Source organism: Petaurus breviceps, unplaced genomic scaffold, assembly GCF_028583685.1.
Source record: "Petaurus breviceps papuanus isolate PSGF00001 unplaced genomic scaffold, PetGlider_PUasm1.0 91041, whole genome shotgun sequence".
NCBI classification, from domain to species: domain Eukaryota; kingdom Metazoa; phylum Chordata; class Mammalia; order Diprotodontia; family Petauridae; genus Petaurus; species Petaurus breviceps.
This window is the reverse complement of record NW_027187400.1, coordinates 13715145-13735211: the sequence shown is the minus strand read 5'-3', so window position 1 is coordinate 13735211 and position 20067 is coordinate 13715145. Positions and strand designations below refer to the sequence as shown.

At 38.8% G+C, this 20067-nt stretch overlaps 1 protein-coding gene across 1 annotated transcript in view; it reads right to left on the bottom strand.

Annotated features, from left to right (window-relative positions):
• Positions 1 to 1871: 1871 nt before the first annotated feature.
• The window catches only part of LOC138154507 (basic phospholipase A2 RVV-VD-like), a 51733-nt gene continuing 33537 nt past the window's right edge, over positions 1872 to 20067 (bottom strand). Inside the window, exon 4 of the mRNA XM_069079361.1 lies at positions 1872 to 3122. The gene's annotated coding sequence lies outside the window, so the exon portion shown is untranslated. The remainder of the gene's footprint in view (positions 3123 to 20067) is intronic.

Genomic DNA, 20067 nt, shown 5'->3' with positions numbered 1-20067 from the left:
CTCCCAGCCTTCTCAAAAAATAATAGCAATCAGAGCTTCAGGGGGCCTTGGAGATCATCCAATCAAAATCCTTCATTTTATAGATGAAGGAACTGATGCCCAGAGCGGGCATCGTGACTCTATTGAAGTCAATAGCAAAGGTATCATTAGAAGTGAAGTCTTTTGACTCCAAAACTCCTATTTTTTCCCCTTTGCTTGTAAAGATGAAAGTAACAAAGGAAAATGAAAGATTAAAAGTCAAAGACTTGCCAAGAAGCAGGGGTTGATGACCTTCGTGAGCAAATACATAAATTCTAAACCATTAAGTCAAATGTTGACACAGTGAAACAGGTGATGGGGTATATGAGAGTGTGTGTGTGTGAGTGTGTGTGTGTATGTGAGTGTATGTGTGCATGTGTGTGAGCACACATGTAGAATGGAAAGTGGGAAGTCATGGAAGGGCTGAAGGTGGTAGGACAGTAAGAGGCTTAGGTGCCACCCTTCTGAGCAGTCCATAAAGGATGTCTTAAGGATGTGGGCTTTAATTTAACTGAATTTGGCAAGCATTTATTACCTTTTAGGAACTATTTGATTTATGAGAGGGGATGTAGAAATAAAGAAAAACCAAAGCCAACCCAGGACTTTTAGCGGCCTGCCATTCAGAACGACCCGGCTGGTGTTGTGGCAGTTGATGAGATTAATTCAAGCTCCGGTTACTTCTAGTGGCTCCTGTACATGGAGACGGTGACTGTTCCACTGTTCGTTTCTGATCTCTTTGTTCAGTCGTGAGCCCCACCTTTCAGGAAGGGTATCGACAAAACACAGATATGTTCAGGGATGAGCTGGGCAAAGAGGAAATGGGCTAGAAATCATGCCACACGAGGACCTGTTAAAGAGCTGGGACGTTTACCCTGAAGAAGAGAAGACTTGAGGGTTGAACAGGGGGAATGACATGATGATTAGCTTCAGGTAACTGAAGGACTTCCATGCAGAGCAGGGGTTAGCTTTGTTATGCTTGGTCCTTGAATAAAGAGCAGCGGGTCTGAAGTGAAAAGCAGCAGACTTGTTGCTCAGTCGTTTCAGTGGTGTCTGACCGCATTTGGGGTTTTCGTGGCAGAGATCCTGGAGTGGTTCGCCATTTCATTCTCCAGCTCATTTTACAGATGAGGAAACTGAGGCAAACAATGACTTGCCCAGGGTCACATGGCTAATAAATGTCTGAGGCTGGATTGAATTCGGGAAGGTGAGTCTTCTTGACCTGAGGCCCAGCCTCTATGCACTATGGCACCTATTAAGAAAATTTAGGCACAGCACAAATTTCCAAACAGAAATTATCCCCAAATGGAATGGGATGCCCCAGGAGAAAGTGAGTTCTCCATCGCTGGACCTCTTGTAGCAGCGGTTGGAAGGTCTCCTGCTGTAGAAGGGATCCCTGTTTGGATAAGGGGCCGGATGCTCCTGAGACACCCACCAGCTCAGAGAGCTCACAGTTCGGTGGAGTAAGAGGCCTGGAGCATGCCAGGAAGCCCCCAGAGACGTTTCTCTGTCTTTGAGTCCCCTCTTGTCTCTTGCCCTGGGCATCACTGCAATCACCCTTTCCTCCTGTCTGATGATTCTAAGGGAAGGGACTCCAAGTCACAATTTCTCCCTTGTCCAGATGTTTCTGGAATCAGAAGAAAACTTTTTGTTTAGCTTTTCTATAGGTTTTTGCTGGTAGTAGACACAGGGAGGCAGATGTGGGTTCAAGTTCACAAGACAGCGATCTGGCTATAAGGAATCTTAAAGGGCTTTCTGGTCTGCAGTGAGACGCATGGCTGGAGGCCTCATTTCTTTGTGCCACTCTACCTTTTTGTTCTTTTAGCTTGTTGTTGTTGCTGCTGGGGTCGATCCTTCGTTCTTGAAGAGGACCAATGACATTGTGTGGGGTATGGAGACCCTAATCCAAACTGACTACTTGGACACCTCTCAAAATGAAGATAGAAAGATTTATTAGAATCTCGTGAGAAGCGGGCGGTCTAGTCTCCAGAACAGCACCAAGAGAGAGGAGGCCACCGTACAGAAGCTAAAGCTGGGTTAAATACAAGGGTTACAAACATTAACATAATTATTACTAATGAGGCTCTAATCTGGTTGGATAACATACATAATACATGAAATCTATTATGCAAGTGCAGTAACAACTTTAGAATACTGGACCCCTTTTCAGTCTACTTGATACATTCTTATCTGGACTTGAGGGTCTCAAGGCTACTTGTCTATTCCTTGATTGGTCAAATCCACCTGCTGCTGCCAGCTCCTTCCATTCTTCATTATTTTTAGTATTATCTATGAGTTTTTGTCTGAGAACCAGGGTCTGAGCTTCTTCCCAAGGTTACTGCCTGTCTCCCTCTTATCAGTAGTCTTGATCAGCAATTCTTGCAGTTTTATAGAAACTTAATTCTTTTATGGCAAGCTAGGTGAAGGGGGGTGGGGCTGACTAGAATAGGGCAACTATATAGAAAGATTTTTAAGGTTTCAAAATCACATAATTTCTAGAAAAATGGAAACTTAGGCCTAAGCCTAAGGACCTACTTACTATAACAAACAGTCTCTGAGAAACCACATTTTTACCTTTCCCATACAATCCCCTCTTTCTTTTAGTCTACTGTGGTTTCTCACTAAAACAATTTAACATTCTTTCACACTCTTTTTCTTCAAACATCTTGAGCATGGCCTCACATTGGCTTTCTAAGTCTCTGGTCGGTCCCATTTCTTCTTGAGTAATTGCGGGTACAGGTTTCCATCTTTTATTCCATAACACCATCAACCTGACCCCTTCTAGAGGTTTTGTGTCTAATCTTATGATCTTAGTGATATGGGGAAACAATACTGAGCTTAGTTACAAATATAAGGAAGTAATAAGAATGTATATCTTTGCATTGACAACATACAAGGGGGCAGTCCCCTTCATGAGTGCAGATACAGGGATTCAAAAGAAAACAATAACAAACAATTTTCCCTTCCAAAGTCCAAAAGTCTCTTTTCACACTGTTGTCTGGCAGGGGTTACACCGTCTGACGGAAGTCCTCTGGTTGTTTTCCATCTATCCATCCTCAGCATCGCATTCCAGGCTCTTTCTCTTCTGCCTCCTTTCATTCACTTTCCTACAAAAGGAACCTTATTTAAATAGATCTAATAATAATATATAGATATAATAATAAAAATAGATATAATAATATTTATAATAAATATTTAATAATATATTTATATATTTTTTATAATATATAATAAATATTTAATAATAATAAATATTTAAATAGAACCAATTTAAATTACCCATCCTGAACCCTTATCATTCTTACAAAATGAAAATTGGAGTCTTGGTCAATCGTCATGATCACACATTAAAACTCGTTTCTTATATTTTTGCATTAATCCATTATCAATTCCTCCACCAGGAGGATGAGATTTCACTAAGGGATTCACATGATACTAACAGTTACAACAATTCAAATATTTACTAAGTAGTCCAGAAACTACTCTCCTTTTAACAGTAGCTAATTATGAGAAAGACAAGTATGATACTAACTAAATAACAGAATAATATTTCCACAAATCCTTGACCTACCTGTCCTCACATTATTACAAAGAACTGAAGGACCCTGACTTATACAGGAATACCTTTGCTAAGTCCTAAACCTAATAGCTTTATCTTATAGTAACTTAAGATGTTCCAGAATCAGGTATTTAATAGATTTGTTGTTGTATTTTCAAAACTTTTGATTATTGAAACTTGCTACCAAGAATAGGGACAAAACTGTAATGAGGGAGCCATTTTCTCCAACTTCAGAATGTCAATTCTAGGCAAAATGTATACCAAGCTGCAATCTGCATTGAGCCAAGCTCAGAGTCTGCCAGGTGTCACTGGGAGGGTCAAGTCAGGAGAATCCTACCTCAGCTCATGTGGAACAGTCGTTCTCCCGACCTTCATACCCATACTTCACAGGCCTTCCATATCTGTACCTCATAGGGTCTGGCATCATGGATCGGTGGCTCAGATAGCTTGGATAGCCTTTCTTAATATCCATACCTGGAGTTAGACTCAGAGGAATAGTCAGTTAACAATCCCATCAAATCTTAAATAATAAGCTCCAACAATCAGTTTAAGATATGATTATAATCTCACATTGGTTAAGGAACATCTCTAAAGTGAGCCTCAAATAGCCTGTATTAATTTCTATATTTATTCTTGTTCATAAAAATAAAATCTCCCATCAGGCTATAAATTATTTCTCTAATAGATTTGCATCTACTTCCCAGGATTCCCTATCTTCCTGTAATCTTCCTATGCTTAATCTGATCTCACACTAAAATTTCTTTTCTCTCAACTAAAAATGTCTCTGATTTAATCCCAACAATTAATTCAGTCAGTTGCATTAATACCCAATTACACTTTGAAATACACTGGGACCCCATTACATATACACAGATATAACTTTTCTACAGTAACTTTATAATCCCAATCTCAGTCCATGGGATAATGATTCAATATTGCATTTGTATTCTTATTTTCTTTTCTTCTCAAATATGATGGAACTATTAATTGTAAAATCAAATTACAAATCTTTCTGCCTTCCATATTTCTAATCAAACCTTCAATTATCTTCTTAATCCTCTGATCTCTATTACTAACTGTTCTGTACTGGAATCCTAGAGTAAATAAACAAAGAAGTTAATGTCTACCTCACAAGCCAATTAATTATGTATCCAATTATTCTCAAAAATATTCTGGAAGAATGTCCTTAAGACAAAAGATTTCATAATTTGCCTTATGCCTAACTTACCACTGAATTGCCATAAACATAAAAAATAGGGACCTGATTGGACAAAGCATCCACATGCACTATAGTCCCAAAACCTTTTTACCTTAACATCAATTTACTCTCATTAAGTTGCAATATACCACAAAGATTTACCAGGACTCACATACATAAGGGATTCCCTTTAACATCTTTCCCTTCACAATTTTTGAGATCCTTTTTACTCTGTTGTACATAGAATTTGCTGCTTCTTGGTAAGTCAAGTTTATTGTTTAGGAGCTTCATAACTAAAACAAGCTCGCTTTCCCAGGAAGTTTTACAACATCATACAGTAGCAGGAGGACTGTTCTGAATGAGCAGAACTAGTCAAAATAAAGTTTTCATCCAGTATCTTCCTTTCCACGTATAGTAATCAATTAACAATTTTTGTTTTTAGCATTAAAAAAAATTCCCACATTTTCATCAAATGATTCTGATTATAAACAATTCACTACAGATAATATTCAATACACTAATGAGCAGACTTCTCTACCTGCTGTCCCTCTCTGCTTCCTTTCCCAGGACTAATGAGATTGCTTCCCCATCCTGGATTATAAAATTTTCCTTGTCTCTCTAATCTTGTGTCTGCCATCTTGTTCTCAGTCTTTCCCATAAAACTTCTGAAATAACTTCACTATTCTGGAACCCATAAACACTGCTCTAAATTTCAGGGTCTGTTTTCCCTAGCCTTCCTGTCAAGAGACCCACACTGCTTTCTTAATACCCCCCCCTTTTTTTTTTTAGCAATCGGGGTTAAGTAACTTGCTCAAGGTTACACAGCCAGTTATTTCTGGGTGTGGTGCTGAGTGCCTGAGCCCAGGATTCGATCTCCAGGTCATCCCAACACTGGAGCCAGTGCTCTTACTCTCTGAGCCACCTGGCCGCCCCTCTTAATACCCTTTTTGCTTATTTCCTTGTATATAAGACACTTCACAGATTTGTTGATTGGCCATTTCTCTCCCATCAAGCAATAACCAACAGCCTTGCTCATTTTGCTTTTGTCTTAGGGTCTTGGGGATTTAACACATCCCTCTTCGTAGATTCTATGGACAGGGCAGCCTCCTTAACTTTCTTGTCTGCTAATCTGTTCCCCATCATCTCATACCAAAGATCTTACAAAACATTTCTTCACAAGGATATTTCCCTTTTTCAAAAACAGTTTATCCTGATATCATTAACTACTATACAATTCCTAAATTCTCTGGTCATAAGATCTTTCCCAAATAATTAACAAAATTTATACAAGGAGGTTTAACAGGTCTTTTCTTCACATAATTACCTTTCACGAGCACACTTTTGTAAACATTTGATTTATGCAATAACTCCAGATATCTTGGTTAACAATCTTACAAGTTTAAACAATCTTAACTGAAACTTTCTTTTAATACAACTGTTTACCAGTCAGCACTCTCTTTCCTTAATCTGATCTGGTGGGAGAGACTTTAACAAAATCTGCTCAAATGTTTTTAGCTGTTCTAACTTTTACTCTCATAAATTTCACTTATGTGTCCACTCTTTAGAACTTCTTTGAAGGTGGGAGCTTTGAATCTACAACTCCAGTGAGTGGGACCCTGGTGTCCCCTTCTGTGTCAGAGAGCTCAAAGCTTCACCCCTGAGGTGTCTCTTTTACAGATCTATGCATTTTCCTAATTTGCCCCAGTGCCAAAAACTATATAACTTTAGCATTAAATCAGGAGTGACACTTCAAAAATGACTAGAATATATTCAGTTGCCTTTCAGTTGCATTCTGATACACAAAGCTTTTCTCTTTTAGATGAGGCAGGAAATAGTTAAATGTTCGTCTGCCTGCCTCTTTGATCTGAGGGGAGAAGATGCCCTCCCTTTCTTATCACCTTCTCCTCACTCCACTTGGCCAGAATGGAATGAAGAGGAAGAGATTTTTCAAACTTTTAAAAATCTTAAAACTTCTGTTCACACCTTCCAATAGCAAATAACTTATACCCATCTTAACTTCTTACCCTGCTCCTTCCTTTGCTACATGCTTAAACATTCTTGCTTTTCCTAATGTTTATTCATCCTTCTGTTGGACTTTGATTAAAACTCCTTTAAAACCACACATACTTTATTTCTTTTTTCTAATTCTGACCTGACATTTCTCCTACACTCTTTGACTTGTATTTACCATCATATAATCTAAACAAGACAATATTTGCCTCTCTTTTTCTCTCTCTCTAGCCTGAATTCAGCAGCAGGGGAAGGGAGGAGGAGGGAAAGAGATAACAGCATTCCAAAGAAATGTCCAGCAGTCCAGCTGCAGTTTAAACCTTACTCATTCACACTCAATCACACAGAAACACAAAGAATGAATATACAAGCCAGTTTCACTTGATCATTTTTTATTCTTCCCTTTATATTTTGATAATCTATTCCAATTTTGTAATTTACTTCCCAAGGGACTATTAGCCGGCACTTCCTGTTCCGAATTTCTCTGGGGTTTGGACTGCGCTTTCCCCATTCTACATGAGAGGCTCTTCCTCTCCCTAGACCTGGCCGAATTGGCTCCCAGACTCTTGAGGATTGCTTGGTACTCTCTTACCTTTTGGGCCACACTAATGCAGTTCACGGACTGCGAGCACACATTTACCAGCCACGGAGCAGCAGATGCATTTACGTTTTTTCTCCCCTTTCTTTCTTCTTCACTGGGTTTCTCCACTTCGGGCACTTTGCTCGGTGAGGAGGAGAAACACCGCCCTGCTCTGGAGACCACAGAACAAAATGTCCCATGGGCGCCTGCCTCCAAATGGGGGTGATGATCGGTCCCCACCGAGTCACGTGATCCCGGTACACGAGCCCCCAGCTGTGTGGAGTACGGAGACCCTAACCCGAACTGACTACTCGGACACCTCTCAAAGTGAAGATAGAAAGATTTATTAGAATCTCGCGAGAAGCGGGCGGTCTAGTCTCCAGAACAGCACCAAGAGAGAGGAGGCCACCGTACAGAAGCTAAAGCTGGGTTAAATAAGCAAGGGTTACAAACATTAACATAATTATTACTAATGAGGCTCTAATCTTGTTGGATAATATGCATAATACATGAAGTCTATTACGCAAGTGCAGTAACAACCTTAGAATACTGGACCCCTTTTCAGTCTACTTGATACATTTTTATCTGGACTTGAGGGTCTCAAGGTGGTCAAATCCACCTGCTGCTGCCAGCTCCTTCCATTCTTTATTATTTTTAGTATTATCTATCAATTTTTGTCTGACAACCAGGGTCTGAGCTTCTTCCCAAGGTTACTGCCTGTCTCCCTCTTATCAGTAGTCTTGTTCAGCACTTCTTGCAGTTCTATAGAAACTTAATTCTTTTATGGCAAGCTAGGTGAAGGGGGGGGGGGGGCTGACTAGAATAGGGAAACTATATAGAAAGATTTTTAAGGTTTCAAAATCACATAATTTCTAGAAAAATGGAAACTTAGGCCTAAGGCCTAAGGACCTACTTACTACAACAGTCTCTGAGAAACCACATTTTTACCTTTCCCATACAATATGATGTCTTGACTTCTGCATGAATTCAGCATGAGTGGGGCAGAGCTGCGCAAAATCATCAGCCTCACTCTCTTCTAGACTCCTGTAGGGGCAGCTTCTGTCAGAGCTAGAAGGGACTCTAGAATACAGGATGTCAGAATTTGAAGGAGCCTTGGGACATAGAATGTCAGATCTAGGGTGGGTCTTAGAACACAATGTCAGAGCTGGGAGGGCCCTTAGAACACAGGATGTCAGAACTGGGAGGGCCCTTAGAACACAGAATGTAAGAGCTGGGAGGGCCCTTAGAACCACAGAATGTAAGAGCTGGGAGGGCCCTTAGAACCACAGAATGTAAGAGCTGGGAGGGCCTTTAGAACACAGAATGTTAGGGCTCAGAGAGAACCTAGAAGAGAATGTCAGAGTTTGAAGGGGCCTCAGGACAGAGAACAACAGAGTTGGAAGAACCTAAGAATATAGAATGTGAGAGCTGGAAAGTACTTGAGACTAGAGTGTTAGCCTGTGGAAGTGTGTGAGAGGTGGCACCTTTAGAGGCCCTTTACTTCAACCCACCAATTTTATAGAAACTGAGCTTCAGAGAGGAAAAGCAATATCCAAAGTCATGCATCTAGTGAGTCTCAGAGACAGGCCTTGGATCCAGACCATTGGATTCCAAATCCATTGTTCTTTCTACTTGACTGCTCTTATGTCTGAGGCAGCAACTTCTCCCACTTTTTATTACATGGGTTAATGTTGTTGGAATTCCCCTTCCTTCCCCCTTCCTCCACCCTTTGGTCACAGAATAACAATAACAAGAAATACTCTTCTCGTGCCACCTACTCTTCAACCTGAACCCCTAAAACACCACAGAGAAGAGTTGTTAATTTTGGGGCCCTCCAGGCCCCCCAAACTAAGGTCAATCTTAGTCCCCACAGAAAAGCCAAAACGATTTCCTTCAGAAGCAGGGAAAGAGTGATTTAGGTTTAGAATAATATTGTTAGTCACAGAGCCACAAAACAGGAGCAACCATCTAGTTGAGCCCATTCTCCCCCAAAGGCCCCACACCCTACAACCCATCCAATGTCTGACCAGCCTATTCTTGGATATCTCCCATGAGGGGGAGGTTAATCCCTCCCAAGGGAGACCATTCCACTGGTAGACAACTAATTGTTAGGAAGTTTTGGCTGATCCAAATCTAAATCTGCTTCTTTTTAACTTCCTCTCATTGTTCTTAGATCTTCCCTCTGTGGCCAAACAGAAAATAGTCTAATCTGTCTTCTGCTTGCAGCCCTTCAGATACTTTAAAAGAGATATCTGGCCTCTCCCCAGGCTGCTCTTTTTTCCCTAGGTAAAGCACTTGAACTTGTTTCAGCAGGTCTTTACACGTGGCAATTGCTATTCTTTCCACATTGTACCATCTCTCAAGAGAATCTGCTTTGGTGGTTGTGCTCAGGTGTTTTTCTCTCTCCTCTCCAGCCCTTTCAGTTTGCTAGCTAATCACAGAGCAGCTGAGTCCAACAAAAGGGTCCTTGGAACACACACCAAATATTTAATAAGCATCTACAATTTGCTAGGCAGTTGTGTGCGGGTCAGTGCTTTCCACGTCTGGTCTCTCTAGTTTCTATGACCCTTTTAAATTATGCACATAAGGATTTGGTTTTATTTTTCCAGAATTCTGTAACTGCAAATGCTATGTGTAAATGAATCACTATTACTTGCTATAGATAATATACATGCATACACACATTTGTCCACAGCTATGGAGAAGGAAATGGCAAAGCACTCAAGTATCTTTGCCAAGAAAACCCCAGATGGGGTCACAAAGAGTCAGAAAAAACGCTCCACATCATTTATTACCAGAGAAATACAAATTAAACCAACTCTTAAGGTTTTTATCTCACATCTCTCAGACCAACAGAGATGACCAAAGTGGAAAATAGCAGATGTGGCGGGGTCTGTGAGAAAGTAGGCATGCTAATACATTGTTTGTGGAACTGCGAATTGGTTCAGCTCTTCTAAAAAACAATTTGGGACTAGTCCAAATGTCACTAAGCTGTTCATACTTTTTGACCTATGTCCCAAAGAGATAAAAGAAAGAGGAATATACCATATATTTGCAAAGTAAAAATTATAGTAGTTTTTTTGGTAGTAGCCCCAAACTGGAAACTAATGGGACACCCTCCCATTAGGGAATGGTTACACATATCATGGTATAGGAATATAACAGAATTTCATTAAACTTTAAGAACTGGGGAAACAGACAGTTTCAGAAGACCCTGGGAAGACTTCTATGAACTGATGATACAGGGTGAAGCAAAGAAAACTAGAACTATTTATAGAATGACAACATTTGAAAGGCTAGAATTCTGCTTAATGCAATGATAAACCACAAATTCAGAGGTCTAAAGATGAAACATGCCTCCTACCCCCTGCCAGAGAAATGGTGGATTAAATGAGATATATATTTTTGAAAATGGTCAGTGTGGAAATTTGTTTTGCTGGAGTAAGCATATTTGTTCTGAGGGTCTTCTTTTCCTTTTTTCAGGACTTGGATTATAGTAGTGGCCAAGTGGGTATAGAGAAGAATGGGGAAAATACTGCAGAGATAAATGCAACTATATCCGACAACTGATTGCCATGGGATGTGAGGGAAGAATCAATGGTGTGGCTCTGAGTTTGTGGGGCCAGGTGCCTGGGAAAATGACTGTGGCTTCAGTAGAGATGGGGTCATTGGGAGGAGAAGTTGATTTAGAAGGAAGAAGATGAGTTCAAGTTTGGACAGGGTGAATTTGAGGTGCCAGTGGGACATCTAGACAGAGACATCCACTAGGTGATTGGCAACGGGGACGCTGGAGTTCAGAGGAGAGATCAGAATACAAACTATCCTATCACAAAATTTGGACCTTACAAGAGAGAGCGTCAAAGATGGAGGTGTCCTTAGGACATAGCAAGCTGGACCTGGATGGGATTTTGAAATCTAGATTTTTTTTAGCATGTTAGAGCATGAAAGGATCTTAGAGACAACAGGATCTTAAAATAAAAAATTTTGACCTATAAGAGACTTACATGTCTTCTGGTCCAACCCATTCTATCTACCCATTTTACAGATGAGGAAAACCGAGACTTGGATAAATGAAATTATTTGCAGAAAATCACTGTTGTCTTGTTCAGCTCTCCACCTTTCTTTACTTTTCCTATCTTGATTATCTTGAGAACATCAGGTACTTTCTACTTCAACTGAACCATTTTAAGAAGTCTCAGTTAATTATTTTTTAATGTTTGACAAACATAATCCCAGGAAGAATCCCTCAGTATTCACCTTTTATCAGCATTGCTTCATGGAGACACCTCAAGCCAGGGGCAAGAAGCCTAGATTTTGGCATCGATAAAAAGTACATAGATTTTGGCATAGGGTCTGTTTTATAACATTACGTAAATCACTTTGCACACAGTCCAAGTGCCTACTTTACTTGTCAAAAGAAAGTAGGGGGGGGGAGGAAGAATAGAAATTTTCCAGTTTATTTTATAGGATTATTTTGAAACTAGGAAAAAAAAGATATAAAATTCATTTGGAGAAGTAATAATAGAATAGGTTATGAGAAAGCACCAGAGGGTGGCAGAAAAGACAATAAAAAGATTTGAGTTTGCTTGGAAATTCTTGGCTTTGGCAATAACTTGCTTTGTGGAGGTCAATTAACCATGCTAGTTAACCTTCCTCCAAGGCACAAAGGGGTTAGGAGTCTGAGCCTGCTATGAAAATCTGTACCTCTTAAATGTCTGTTACTTATTTACCTAACTAGACTGTAAATAGGAATGTGTCATATTTCTTTTGTCTCCTCACATAGAGCCTAGCTTTGTATTGACTCAGTACATGTTTGTTGATGGAGTGATTTCTTTGAATTCAAACCAGAGAATTTAATTCAAACCAGTGGCTGAGTTAATAGAGGTATTTGAATCTCCTATAGATTCTTGCTCTGGGAAAAAAATACTCTCCAATCCTTTATTTCCAAGAAAACAACTTAGAAACAGGCTTGATATATAAGCTAAGAGAGTTATTATAATGAAAAACTTCCTGATGGGGAAGGCTGTAAAATACTTGTCTGGCTAATTCAAGGAGTGCTATTTATATTTTTCACTGACTAATTCTCCCTGTAACTCATTTAACTTTTTCTTTAAGTATTTAAATGCTATGTCATTTGACACATATGTATTCATATTGATATTATTCAATTTATTATGGTACCTCCCATCAAAATGTATTTTTCATGTTTAATCTTTTTTAATTAGATCTATTTTTGCTATTGCCTTGTCGGAGATCATGACTGCTACCCCTTCCTTTTTTTTTTTACTTCAGTTGTTCACTTTTTCTCTTATGACCATCTCTACAAAGGCTTTAAACTAAAAAGGAAGAGGGAGAGAGGGAAGATTGCCTTTGTGTATCTTCCAAGCTAGATAAATTATACCTACAATAAAGAACACTAGCAGTTGAAATACTCCGAAGTTCAGCCAATTAGTAAGCATTTATCAGGGCCTATGATGAGCCAGACACTGGAGCTCGCAGTGGGGGGATCATATGCAAACAAGTATGGACAAACAAGCTAAATATGTGGGATAAATTGGAAAGAATCACCAGAGGGAAGGCACTAGAATGAAAAGGGACTGGGAAAGGGCTCCTGTGAAAGGTAAGGTTTTAACTGGATCTTGAAGAAAGCCAGAGAAGCCACAAGGTGGAGATGAAGAGGGAAAACATTCCAGGAGTGGGGGATAACCAGAGAAAATGCCTGAGAGAGAGTCTGTCATTTGTTAGCCATCAAGGAGTCCAGGGCCATTGGATCAGAGTATGTGGGAAAGGATATAAGGAGATGAAAAAGCCATGGTACAAATGCTTAGAGGAATTAGAGACCCCGGTGAAAATGGATAAATTTGACCTCATAGGTATGAGATGAAGCCCTTGACTAGACCATGGTTCTAGGTGGGTGTACTTTCCTTAAAAGTAACAGGACCGTCAAAAGGGGGAGAAGGGGAGCGCTTGATATTACAAAGGTACACTGATGTGAGGAAAAGAAGGGGAAACATTTGGGTCAAGGTCATTGGAAAGAAAAATAAAAAGGATTTTGTCTTTGGCATATGCTGCAGACCACACATAGGTCCCGAGAAAGAGGAAATAGATGAGTTTGGAAAACAGCACACACATGTCACAGAGGCATGATATAACATTGATGGGAACTTCAATTATCTAGAAAGCTGTTGGAGCTCTCTCTCTCTCTCTCTCTCTCTCTCTCTCTCTCTCTCTCTCTCTCTTTGTGTGTTTCTGTCTGTCTCTTTGTCTCTCTCTCTGTTTCTCTGTCTCTGTATCTCTCTGTCCCTCTGTCTCTATCTCTCTGTGTCTCTGTCCCTCTCTGTCTCTCTCTCTCTATCTGCCCCCCTCTCCCCCCTTCTCTTTCTGTCAAAAACAGAGCAAGTAATAACTTCTTGATTTTCCTTAGTGTGAATTTCATCCATCACATGGAGGAGGAACCAATAAGAGGAATTTCTATTTTGGATCTGGTACTAACAGTGAAGAATTGGTTGCTAGGAAGGAAATGAAGGGAACCTGGATGGAGGAGGGAGGACAGGAAGAATATGCATTTATTAAGTCTAGAGAATGACTACTTTCCTTCTCATTTATGTCTTGTTCAATTTTCAAGATTGGATTATTTAAATCGTCAATTTCCATTTTGTTAATCTGGGTATTTATATATATATATATGTATTCATTTAATTTAGATTGTCAGTTTTCTTGTCATATAATTGAGCAAAATAGTTTCTAACAATTTCTTTTTCTTCTTCATGTGTTATGAATTCCTCATTTTTCATACTTATAATTTGCTTTTCTTCTTTTTGAAAAATCAAGTTAGCTAAATCTTTACCTTAGGTTTTTAAATAGCTCCCAGCTTCATTTAGTTATTTAATGATTTTTCTTTCAGTTTTGTTAATATCTTCTTTGATTTTTAAGATGTCTATTTTTGTGTTGAACTGGGATTGTAAATATCTTCATTTTTCTACTTTTAAAGTTGCACACTCACTTCGTTGAGTTATTCTTTATCTTTTTTATTGATAAAAATTTTTACAGACATAAAATTTCCCCAAAGTACTGCTTTGGCTATATTTCGTCTTATTATTGTCATTATCATTAATAAAATTATCTTTTTTTCTATTATTTGTTCTTTGACCTAGCTATTCTTTAAGATTGCTATTTAGTCTCCAGTTTATTTCTGATCTTTGCTTCAAAGGCCCTTTATTAAATATAACTTTTGTTGCAAGGTGGTCTATAAAGAATGTGCTTAATATTTCTGCTTTTCTGCATTTGGTTGTGAAAGGTTCATACCCTGATACAAGGTCAGTTTTTGTAAAAGTGCGATATACAGTTAAGAAAAATGTATGATCCTTTTTACTCTCATTTACCAATTGCTTGAGGTCTCTCATATTTAATTAAAAATTATTTGTTCTTTAACTTCTTTCTTATTTATTTTTTGGTTAATCTAGCCTAAAAGGGGTTTTTTGAGGCCTCCTCCCCACTATATTTTTTACTGACTAATTCTCCCTGTAACTCATTTAACTTTTTCTTTAAGTATTTAAATGCTATGTCATTTGACACATATGTATTCGTATTGATATTATTTAATTTATTATGGTACCTCCCATCAAAATGTATTTTTCATGTTTAATCTCTTTTAATTAGATCTGTTTTTGCTATTGCCTTGTTGGAGATCATGACTGCTACCCCTTCCTTTTTTTTTTTTTTACTTCAGCTGAAACATAATATATTCTGCTTCAGCCCCTTATTTTAATTCTGTTGTGTCTTTATGTTTCAAGCATTTTTCTTGCGAATAGCATATTGTTGGGTTCTGCTTTCTAATCCATTCTGCTATCCCCTTCTGTTTTATGGGTGAATTCATTCTATTCATGCTCATAGTTGTAGTCACTGATCATGCAAATCTCTTTGTCCAATTCTCTTAGTCTTTTCCTTCTCTTTGTTTCATTCCCCCTCTTAATAAGAAAGACAGTGGGCAACAAGTTGTGTGCTTGGAAACCGTGCTCTAGGTTTTAAGCAATCTGCTTCTACCCTTGTTTCTCTGCCCCTTGTTTCTGGAGACTGATCACAGCTTCTTACCCTTCTTTACCTTTTAAGCCTCTCTTCTTGATCCACCCTCCACCAGTGTGTTCTTAACTGCCAAACTGAATGATCTTTTGTCAGTCGTTATCTGCAATCAATGCTGTTACCCAAGGTGCAACTATTTTCCTATTGGATTTTCATAAATCTTTTCTATAAGTACTGCCATTTGAGATGACCAAACGTCTTTTGAAATGACATTTCTTGTTGCCTTTGGTTGCATGATAAAACCAATCCAGCATACTCCTTCATCTTCTTCTCCAAGGAGAATTTATGAGCCATCCTTCCTTTTAGCTGTAACTTCTTTCTCTCTTTTGTTTCCATTTATGGCAAAATGTCAAAATTAGCACATTATTTTCTCTAATCATATTTCCATTTGTTAATCGGTGGACAAAGATCTCACGTTTAAATTATCAACAGCTGTTCATATTTATGCACAGTGTGATCTTTAGCACCCTCTGTCACCTTTTCTGTTACTTTTCCACTGAAAACAACTTCAAAAAACTGAGGACCATTTTGTACAGCTACCGAGGAGGGCTGGAAGAAGATTGAGGAAGGGGATTTCTTTTTCTGTTCCACCATTTGCAATGGCGTCTTGCAGTGGAGTAAGTCACCATGGCCAGCTGGGAGCAGGCCAAAGAGTAACAGACTGACATCCTCAGAAGAGACATCATGCTCAGTGAGAAGCACCATGAATACATCATGAGAAGAGAAAAGCCATCAGGACACTGTAATGTCAGAAGTCAGAGCTGCCTTGATTGCTTGTTTTCCCTATGTTGTGCTTACCCATTAGAGCATTCCTGCTCTTCCCAATGGTGTGTTGTGGGTTGGTGGGAGAGTGTGCCAGATGTTGGGGAGGAGGAAAGCTTTGTTTGTAACTGCTGTTTGTACTAGGCCACTTCAATAAATGCCTTTGCTTTGATCCTACTTTGTCATATGTCTGACCCTTAAGTGGAATGTACATGTAGGGGCTTGTGAGTCATATATAATGTTAGGAGTGTTGACCAACATAGTAGCTTGAGAGTGGAGTATTCATCCCCTGTGGGACTCAATACTCTGGTATAAGTTGGGAGTTACATGCCCTCTATGGTCTAGACCAGGGGTGGAGAACCTGTGTCCTCAAGGTCACATGTGGCCATCTAGGTCCTCAAGTGCAGCCCTTTGACTGAATCCAAACATCACAGAACAAATCCCCTTAATAAAAGGATTTGTTCTGTAAAACTTGGACTTAGTCAAAAAGGTTGCACCCAAGGACCTAGAGAGCTACACGTGGCCTCAAGGCTACAGGTTCCTCTCCCCTGGTTTAGACAAAGTAGACTCCCTAGCATTTATCACACACAGTACTATTTCTCATCTCTGTGCCTTTTTTTCTGAGTATCCCTCATTCCAGAAATGTACTCCCTCCTCACCTTAACCTCTAAGAATCCTTAATTGCCTTCAACATTCAGCATAAATGAAATCTTTCTTGATATTTCCAGCTGCTACTGTAACCACCCCCCCAGTCAAAAATCTATCTTATATTTATATTGTATTTATTTTGTATATATCTATGTATATACATATTATCTTCCCACTAGAATGGAAGCAAAGAATGTTTCACTTCTGGTTTTGTATCCACATTGATTATGTGTTTAATAAATGCTTGTTGACTGATACTGACTTTACCTCCACAACTTTTCTCACATCTGCCCCCTTATCTCCACTCAAACCATTTCAGGACCTCATCACCTCTTGCCTAGACCATTGCAATGTGTTCTTATGTGATCTCCCCTTCTCTAGTTTCTTTCTTTTCCGCCGCCCACACAGCTTCCAACATGATATTTCTAAAGCATGTGTCTGACCATGTTACCCTCTCCCCTTTTCCCTCTCTCCCCCAAATTATCAATGACTGTTTCTTCTAAGACAAAATGCACTCTTCAACGTGAAATTTAAAGCCTTTGACCCCCATATTCCTTTATTTCTGGTATTACTTCATGTATTTGCCTGTAGATAGTATCCATTCAAATCCAGATGGCCTCCTATCTGTTCCTTGTACATCTCACTCCAGCTCTGCCTTCATGTTCAAGTTGATCCGTATCTGGAATGCCCTCCCCTCCTTGCTCCCCTCTGCCTCTTAAAATCTCTTAGCTTCCATCAAAGCACAGATCAGGTACCACAGTCCAGGCAAGATGTTTCCTTATTATTTCAGTTGTTAGTACTCTCTCCCTTTTGCAACTACTTTCTGTTCCTTTCCCCCTCTAAATTTTATATTTATTTACTTGTAGACATGTTGCTTCCCCTAGTAAAATGCAAACTCTTTGAGTATAGTGACTCATTTGTTTTAATTTGTGTCTCCAGTACCAGGCACACTTACTTGTGTATAGCAGGCACTCAGTAAATGTTGTTGAGTTGAATCGGATGAGACCTTGTAGTTGCTGTTGTTCAACTGTTTCCAATTCTACCTGACTCCATGGATTTTTGTCCGTGGGGTTTTCTTGGCAAATATACGGAGTGGTTTGCTATTTCCTTCTCTAGTATGCCCTCATTTTACAGATGTGGAGCTGAGACAAACAGGGATTAAGTGACTTGCCCAGGGTCACACAGCTAGGAAGAATCTGAGGTCTGATTTGAATTCAGATCTTCTTGACTACAAGCCCAGTGCTCTATCCCCTGTCCTACCTAGTTACCACAAATGAGACCTTAGACTATGGGCTATTAGAGTTCAAATGGTCATAGATTTTAAGAACATGGAATGTCAGAGTTGAAAGGGACTTTGGAATATAGAATTTAAGAATTGGAACAGATCTTAAAAAAACAGAATACCAGAACTGGATAAGACTTTAAAATATGAAATGTTAGCACATAAAACTTTGTTTTTTAATAAAATTATTTCATTAAACAAAAATATATTTTATCTCCTTCCCACCTTCTCCTTCCCCATTGGAAAAAGAAAAAAAAACTCTTGTAATAAATATTAATAATCAAGCAAAACATATTCTCACATTGGCTAGGTCTAAATATATATTGTATTTCACCCCTGAATCCATCACTTTTCTGTCAGGAGGTTAAATAGCATGCTTTATCATTGGCCTTCTGGAATTGTGGTTAATCATTACATTGATCTGAGTTGTTAAGCTTTTGAAGTTGTTTGTCTTTGTAATGTTATATAAATTGTTCTTTTGGTTTTGCTCATTTCACTCTGCATCAGTTCCTACAAGTCTTTCCATGTTTCTCTGAAAACATCTCCTTCATCATTTCTTATAGCATAATAGTATTCCATTACATTTATGTACTATAATTTGCTCATGTACTCCCTAAATGATGACTCCCTAATCATCTATTCCCCTACGTTTCTAGTTCTTTGTTAGCTCAAAAAGAGCTAAAATAATAAATGTTTGCACATATTATTTTTTTTTCTTTCTTGGTTCTCTTTGGAATACAGGCCTAGTAGTGATATTTCTGGGTCAAAGGATGTGCATAGTTTGATAACTCCTGGAGACATAGTTTCAAATTGGACCAGTTCACAGCTCCATCAGTAGGGCATTAATATGCATGAATTCCCATAGCTCCTCCAATATTTGTCATTTGTCATTTTTGTCAACTTTGTTAATCTCATAGTTATGAGGTATAACCTCAGAGTTTCTTTAATTTGCATTTCTCTAATTATTGTAATTATTGGGAGCATTTATCATATGGCAACTTTTAACTTAGATTTCTTCCTTAGAAAACTGGCATTCCATATCCTTTGACAATTTATCAGCTGGGAAATAACACTTATTTGAATCAGTTTCTTATATATCTTGGAAGTAGGTCCCCTACTAGAGAAACTTGATGAAAGATTTCCCCCTCAATTATCTACTTTCATTTTAATTTCACTTCATTGGTTTTGTTTGTGCAAAATCTTTTATATTTTATTGAATCAAAACCGTCTGTTTTATTTTCTATGATCTTTATACTTTGAGAAAATACTGCATAGATCAGAAATAGAATTTCTTCCTTGGCCCTCTATTCATTTAAAGACAACTAAGTAACATAATGGAGAGAGCACTGGACCTAGAATCAGAAAGACCTGAGTTCAAATCCAGCCTCAGAGTAAGTTAAGTTACTTATTCTGACACTTAGCTGTGGGATACTTGGCAAGTGTCTGAGGCTGGGTTTGAACTCTGATCTTCCTGACTTCAGGTCCAGAGCTCTACCTCTATCTCAGTTTCATCAGCTATAAAATGGGGATAATAATAGTACCTAACTCCCAGTTTTGTTGTGAGGATCAAAATGAGATAATCTTTGTAAAGCATTTAGCATAGCTCCTGGCAGAGTGAGCTCTTAATAAAGGCTTTTCCCAAAAATGTTTTAAATCATTACTGATTAGAGAAATACAAATTAAACCAACTCTGAGGTAACTACCTCACAATGATCAAATTGGCTAATAGGACAGAAAAGGAAAATGACAAATGCTGGAGAAGATGCGAGGTAATTGGGACACTAATGCACTGTTGGTAGAGTTGTGAACTGATCCAACCTTTCTGGAGAGCAATTTACAATGAGGTCTAAAGGACAATTAAACTGTGCATATCCTTTGATCCAGCAATACTACTACTACTACTACTACTACTACTACTACTACTACTACTACTA